The sequence below is a fragment of the Eriocheir sinensis genome, chromosome 49 (assembly GCF_024679095.1).
Source record: "Eriocheir sinensis breed Jianghai 21 chromosome 49, ASM2467909v1, whole genome shotgun sequence".
Lineage (NCBI taxonomy): Eukaryota > Metazoa > Arthropoda > Malacostraca > Decapoda > Varunidae > Eriocheir > Eriocheir sinensis.
In genome coordinates this window covers 4,890,347-4,898,309 of record NC_066557.1, presented here as the reverse complement: position 1 = coordinate 4,898,309, position 7,963 = coordinate 4,890,347, and the positions used below count along the sequence as shown (strand labels likewise).

Genomic DNA, 7,963 nt, shown 5'->3' with positions numbered 1-7,963 from the left:
GGGAGGTGAGGGAAGGGGAGTGGATGGGGAACGGAAGTGGGGCAGTGAATGAGGAGGAGGATGGATGGGGAAGGGAAGTGGAGGAAGGATGCTCCCTCACGTGGTGGGGTCGCCGAGCACGTTCTTTGTGTGTAAACAAAAACAAACACATGAATCGGTTGGGTAAGGAGTTCTTAATGTGTTGTATTGCATGGTATTTACTTATTTATTTTATCATATTTCTTATTCTACAGCGTCCCTTCAAGATTCAGTGCAATACGACTGTTTAATTAAACTCGACCGCCACTTCCACCACCTTTTAAAGACGTCTCACCTGGTGCCATCACCTTTAATTACTTCCACAAGAATAACTGATTTTGGTCAGAGTGGTGTCTTAATTGAAGCTCTCCTTCGTCAGCATGTCCATTCTATTAGCCTCCTGAGTTTTCATGCAGGAATTGAACTTAATAGGCTTTAACTATTCTCATTAAAAATGCCAGTCAAGTAAAACAACCCATGATATGAATATTGCTGTTTCATTGTGATGGCCCTGAAGCCTCGCACATAGCTGCAGTAAGTTTTAAGTGAGCTATGAATACCCAAATGACATCATTCAACCCTCAAACTGTTAGGTAAGCTGGCTTGTCTCATTACTCGGCATTTCGTTACGTTGTGTTGGCATTGCTGTCCCAAAACTAATTAAGTTTGGTGTTACATTATTTACCTCTGGCCATGGATTGAGTATTTTGCGAGCTGGTGTAGCATTCTTCCATATGACCCGTATTAACATGCCGTTCGATGATGTTGCATTGTTTCTCACTGACTCTAGTTCCAAAATGACATCTATCTTATATATTACGGAGTTTATCTCACTAGTCACCTTGTTATGTTTCTGCCTGACACAGTGTATTCATAGTAATTAATGAGCATCAGGTATGCCTTCATCCAATTCATCTGACTTACCAGGACCTTGAGGTTGGATTTCTGAGGGTATTTAAGGCTTGTGTTTTACAGAAGTCTTCCAGTAAGTGTAATCTGGATGCTACCCCATCCACGAGCCCTCCAGTTCATTCTGCATGCCATCGGGTACCACAGCGGTCTCATTACCACTATTGTACCTGTCACCGATGAAATCCCAAGATGCGTTTCTCAGCGAGGATACCCTGAAGGCGTTGAACCTGAAGAAATCAGTTTCATTAATCGTTTGGTTGTTAAAATACAGCAGGAAGGGCTGCGTGGCGCCCTCATTGTATATAGTAACGAGGTTTGTCGTCCTGAAGATGGAGAACCAAGTGAACTCGTTCAAGCTGAGGTCCACCGACTCCTGGGTGACCACAGAGACCCGATCCTCACCAGATTAGCTGCCATTTGACTTTCCCCTTGTACTCTTTTTACGGCCAATGATATATTGATGCCCTGCTGGTCGACGGGTGGATCAGGTTGATGTGGACGTCGCCATCTGCCTCCACGCCGAAGATGGTGAGCGATGACTCCCAGGTGGGCAGGCGGAACAAGGGGAGGTGCCCTGAGGTGTGGAAGATGCTCGTTACCACGAAGGGTCTGATGGGATGGATGGATGCCCTCTTCACCGCCTTCGCCGTCCCCGCCACCAGAGCCGTCACCACCCAGGGCCACAAGAGGGCAATAGTGCATATAATGGAAGATATGATGAAATAATCTCTTCAAACTAAGTAAACCAAGTAGATAAAATAATTATGTCACTGCTACAGCTTTACCACGACAATCTACGGCTACAAGCGGGCCATAAGTGCATATATGCACGTGAAGATGGGAATAACATCCTTTCAAACGAAAAGTAAATCAATTAATGAGACAGATTATTGGTCAGTGCTCCTGCTGCAGTACAACCACCACCCACAACCACAGCCCCTGGGTAAAATGTAGCTAAAGCAAACACGTACTGATGATATACGTTTCACACGTAGGCTACAACACTCCGACGCGCAGTTTAAAGGTCCAATGGCTCAGGACCAAAGGATCCTGCAATGGCTTAAACACAGAATGGGGCGTCTGCCGGGCGGACCCCATACACTGGTATTTAATCTTGTTTTCGCCTGAGCGCGGGCAGTATAGGTGTCGTGTTTTTCCGCGTCCTCCTATTTCTGGCCGTCCGTTTTGTCTACAAACCAATAGGCGGATTGCTATGAACACGGGTCCGTGTACGCAGCTAGTCGAGTAAGACAATTTTGTTTTTAGAAAATAGCAAGACGCTATTTCCGTAAATTTACTGACGAATCACTGCATGAAGGCTATATATTGGTCCTTCACTTCACCTATTACATAACAGAGCGCTGTACTAGAGTCATCAATGTTTTCCTATGAAATAATAAAACAACATGCCATCCCGTGCTTGAAAACACTGGGGGGACAGCCACGTACACCAAGGCCATCTAGAGGCTTTGCGTACACCCGACCCAGGTGCGAAAACGGATCCGTGCGTGTTCATAGCAAGTTATTTATTTATTTATTTTTTTTTTTTTTGTAATCAAAACGGACGGCCAGAAATAGGAGGACGCGGAGAAACACCCCATTTGCCTGAGCCCTCCAGGGAACAGCTTATCTTTTTCACACTTCTACTAGCATCAGGAAGCAAGGAAGTTTAGTGAGCTAGAGACAACCGAGGAAATGAGTGAGAGAGAGTACATATGTTGGCTGAGAAGAGTGACTGTTGGAGTTCTTGTTTTCATGTGCAAGGTGCACATGAATGTAACGCGTGGGGAAGGGAAGGCACACAGTACTGGATAAGATTAACCCCTAACCCTATGAAGTAATGTTTTCCGAACCCCCAGCAATAAGCTGTTTGGCAGTAAAGGCGACAGAAGATCGATTGGTTGATATGTCCCCTGTGATTGATTCTTCTCGACCTTAGAATAACTGATAAAAGGCTTTGGACAAGCAGCAGTAAATATTGGAATAATGTGATGATTTTTACGGTGCATTGGGTGTGTTCACGTTAGAGGTTAAATTACCAAACTCAAAACATGAAATGTTACCGTCAAATATTCTTATAAAATCGAAAATTGATCAGATTTTTTTTTTTTTTTTTTTTTTTTACGTCGTTGCCTGTTGCGCCGGTAGGCATCTTCCTGGTGGGGCCTGATGGTCGGCCCAAGGCTTCTTCCAGGTGGGGCCTGATGGTCGGCCCAGCCCGTTCTGGCGCAGGCGAGTGTTTATAGTGGCGCCATCGAATGTGAATGGTTGTATAGATTGTTTATGACAAGGGAAGTCATTGGGAAGTTTAACTTTTACGAAAATATGAAGCAGAAAAGTCAGGAAGGCAAATAAAGGGGCAATGTTACGTTCTTCATGACAGTGACATGATGTTGCTATATTTCATGACAGAAAAAAATCGAAATACTCAAATGATTGGATAATAAATGACCTTCCACAGCCCAAGTAACACTACTTAATGATAATTAGTGTAGCATCTGTTACACCTATATTCAAATACTTGTGTGAATGACTTGACATGACTTAGGACATTCTTGTTCATGGAAAAAATAGGTGAACATAGTCTAAAATAAATTGTCTGGGAAAATTTTCATTTCCATTACTCAATTTTTCCTTTTTTCTGCATGATTATTTATCCAACATGGTCACCAACTTCTAAACTGTTTACTTTTAAGCATAAAGCCCGTTCACACTGTGCCGACTTTGGCCACGACTACCCACGACAGGTCTTGGGTGTTGATGTGAAAGGGTCGGGCATGTCTTGAAAGAGGTCTTGAGACTGTTGCTGAATGCTGCGCTGATGTCATGACGGAGTCTGGAGTCGTGAGGGTTAGCAATGACATGCTGGCAACTAGTTGGCCGAATGTCCCAGACAGTCGGAAAGACACCAAGACTCTAATAAGACCCCCTTCTTGGTGCGTGGGAACCAATTGTCAAATGGGTTGTTGTGGCCCAGAGTCGGCACAGTGTGAACGGGGCTTAAGGTATGTATATGCAATTGTTAAGGATTTTTTTTTTCCCTTTTAATATGCGAAAAAAAAATCTTTGGGGGAGGGAGAAGTGTTGGTGGACCACAGTATACTTAAAGCCATTTTAGTGTAAAAAAATAAATAAATACATAAAATAAGGTTGAGTTAAAGTAACAAATCAGCACTCGGTAAGGCCCAACAGGTGTACGAGTATGGATTATGCTATGGTAGTTAGAAGATTTAATGTGTTTATTAACTTTAACAAAACACAGCTATACATTATAATATTGGATTAGGCAGTAGTAACCTGCAAAATTTAAAGAGAATTGCAAATAATAAATTTATATATAGGTACTTTTATGCAATTTAATAGCCCTAATATTCTGAGAAAAAGAAGCAGCTTTTCTGTAGTGCTGGCCTTCAACACATTCAATGCACAAACTTCCGTAAAGAATAACTGAAACATCTTGGAGGGTCTCTCATAATAAATTCACTAAACATGCCCTTGGTACTTATAAATGCATCTTTTTCAGCTATGACATTACCTGCTTCTTCCTCAATATGTTTGGAACATAGATAAGCCAGTTCAGTCTTGCTGAATTCATAAATATCTTAATATTTACCTTACATAAGTATAAAAATAATTTGTACAAATATAGACAAGAAACCAAACTGATGGTCTCTGTTTTTGTAGCACTTCACCCAGCACCTTAGTTAGGTCTCTGTTGTCCATCCTGCCCTAGTCACATGCCCTGTCTGACTCCTCAAGATGGAAAAGAACTTGCTGAATACGCATCTTTGCCAGAGACCTGGATCTGCTGGTTAGCTTCCTCATGGCAGCGGCTACATATTTACCATAGAGCTCCTCTTCATCCTCTATAACAGGGTTTCGAAGTACATTTTGTCTGACTGTCTTATAGACCTGCTCAGTGCAAGGTGTAGGGCTCCTGGAAGTTCTTGGAGTGCTGTCTCTATTTTCCTTCTTCAAGGTGGGGGTGTCCTCCTGCAGGAGTGGTGGTGGTTGCTTTGGTAGTAGTGATGATAGCATTAGAGATGACTGGGAGACAGAGGCCCTGACCTGGTCACCAGTTACAGTCTTGATCTTTATGGGAACACTATTCAAGGGGGTTGGTTTGGTCATTCTAATCGTCTCTGTAGTATAAAGAGAATATTGGTAGTTTAGTCAAGATGAGAAATTTCAATTCTTTATTTTTTTTGTTAATTTTCACTCACGCATTAACAACACATACATTTTTTTTTACTTTATAGATGGTTCTCACTTATTTGCTCCAAGAAATCAGAAATAACATAACTCAAAAAACTCAGAAACTAGACACAATTTTTGAACCCACTCAAAATAGGGTTTCGAGTGCATTAGTATAATTAGCAAAAAAGTTGCAAGATTAAATGCAAAATTCCTATAATGGAACAAAAATATCACAGCTGCCAGCTGACACAGTGTTAAAAATATGATTTTGTGAAAATGAGAAATATAAGATAATAAGAAATAAAAAAAATTATTAGCTTCATGAAGACTAGTAAATATAACAACTGTGAGCCATATTGCAGGCTTTTTTATGTTTTGTCTTGCTCTTGGTCTGTGTCCTTATTGTAAATGAAAGTAAAGAACAAACTCACTTGTGAAGGCTGCTTTTGGGTCTGTAACGAAGGTTGCTGGAATGGACTTGCCACTTGGAAGCTTTAAATTAAACATTACTGTCTTTTTATCCTTTCCTGGTGGAGGTGTTACTGGTGATGGCAGTGGTGGTATGGGTGGTGATGCAGATGGTGATAATGGCTTTAATACTTTCTCTTGCATATCTGTTTCATCATCTGACCATTCTACTTCTTGCTTAATGTGTTGCCCATTCATAGTAACAGCCAATGGATCAGCATCTTGCAGTAACAGAGCCTCCAACTCCTCCACAGCAGCACTTTTTGGCCTGCAACAACACCAACAGGACTCTACAACTGTTGTTTCTAGATGTTTTACTGCTTATACTACTACTTCTACTACTACTACTACTGCTTCTACTACTACCACTGCTACTACTACTACACAAATAAATATATCTATCTATATCTATGACACCCTGCTCCATTGTGGGAACTTGCCTCCAGGGGGTGGCCGCAGCAGTCTCCATCTCTCCCCCCTGTTCTGGCACTCTCTCTCAGCACACCCAATCAGCACAATTGCATAAGAGTTTACACTTACTAGTTCCTGATATACCACCACCACCTATCCTACTACTATTACTACTACTGTACTACTAGTGTCTACTACTACTACTGCTACTACTACTACTACTACTGGTCTGCTGCTACTACTACTACTACTACTACTACCACTACTACTACTATGCTATTCCTACAGTCTATAGCAGCTACTTTAATCTTCATATACTAATAGTTATAACACTATATTTTTAAAACCTTAACTTTCTTCTTCATGAATTGGCATACTGAAAATGCATCAATTAGTGCTTCTCTTATAGGCAAATGTATGTAAACTTCTAATATCACATAAACCATAAAGGGGGCATATACTTCAGATATCTTCTCAGGTTGTCAGAAATTTCCTCGTCCAAAAGAGGTCCTTTAGTGTTTTTCTCACCCTCCTCATCTTCTTCAGAGAGTTCCCTCTTCAAACTGCTGTTGAGTACTTGTGCCTCTAGAGTAGGGGATATGGTTGATCTCTGTTGTCCAAATGGTGCTGCTTCATTGTTGTCACTATCACTCTTTCTGTGTCTGATTGTTTAATGTTCTGCCACAGCATCCTGGGGAAAAGTAAAGCATGACTGAGTTTGGGTTTCGTATAGGTAAAGAAAGTTTGGGGCATAAGCCGAAGCTGTGCATAGTGCTTATTTTCTATCGCATCGGCCCTTGAGCCTCTGGTGGGTAAGAATCCATTATCTGGGCAGGTATGGCATCCGGGTTACAAGTTTGCCTTCCCAGGTGTGCCCAGGTACCCATTTATCGACTAGCCCAAAGGAGGATGACCATGGCAGCTGGTTGAGCTGCACACCGACGGCGCACATTTGACCCAGAACCCGCGGACTCGTAGCTAAGGATGGGATATAGGCTTAATCAATAGAAAAAAAATCAAAGCGAGCTACTAAAGGCATATACGTAATCAACAATGCACTGAAAAACATTACGTAGTACACCTTTAAAATAATATAAAGGCAACTATTAGTAAATCTACTAGGTAAATGTCAACTGCAAAACGTCATCGCATATCCTACCTATTATCGTGAGCGTCCTCTCGGCTTCAAAAGCTCTGTGGTTGATGTAGGATGCAGAAAATTCATCTCGTCGAAGTATTTCCACTTGTTCCTCTTTCTGCCTGCTCCCTCCCATCAAGTAACATTTTCTATTCCTCACATACACATCTCTTAGCGTGCGCCACCTTTCCTTGCACACACTCCATTTCTCTGGTCTTATTCCGAGTTCTTGAGCAATGTTAAACCACGTCTGTATGCATTTCTGTGTGTCCTTGTAGTCCCTGTGGTTGAAGTCGTAGAGGTGGGTGCTCCTGACTTTACTTATGAGGGATAACTGCAGGCGTACAGGCGTTCGCTGGCTTCTTGTTTAAGTGCTAGGTGTTCATGGTAGCTAACAGTGCTCTGAAAGAAAGATAGGAACATTAATTTTGGAGAAAACAGATGAATGTCGTCGCCACACACACACACACAAAAAAAGCAAAGGACAAAGGAAGAAGAGAGAAACACCGAACAAGTCACGCAGTAGCCGAGGAAATGAAACATACGACTTTGCAAAATTATAATATGAGAAGCACATAATGAAACACCACTTATATATACAATGGCTCAAAAGGAAAGAAAAAGGGAAACATCGATCACATGAAGTGAAACATGTGAGTTTTGAGAGAAGACACCGAACTATAACGCAACTAGATAGGTATAATAACCGAGAAAACAATACAAAACAAATCAGCAGATAAGGGAGGCCGTGGCAAGTTACCTGTCTTTCCCACCTTTTACTGAACCGTTCGACTGACTGCCTGGCTGCGGCGACCCCAA

At 41.9% G+C, this 7,963-nt stretch overlaps 1 long non-coding RNA gene across 1 annotated transcript; it reads right to left on the bottom strand.

Annotated features, from left to right (window-relative positions):
- Window positions 1-4,147: 4,147 nt before the first annotated feature.
- LOC126981657 (uncharacterized) lies at window positions 4,148-6,603 on the bottom strand. The gene is made up of 3 exons (XR_007734011.1): window positions 6,468-6,603; window positions 5,559-5,863; window positions 4,148-5,072 (listed from the first exon to the last, which is right to left on the bottom strand). It is a non-coding gene; the product is annotated as an uncharacterized LOC126981657 (long non-coding RNA).
- Window positions 6,604-7,963: the final 1,360 nt, after the last annotated feature.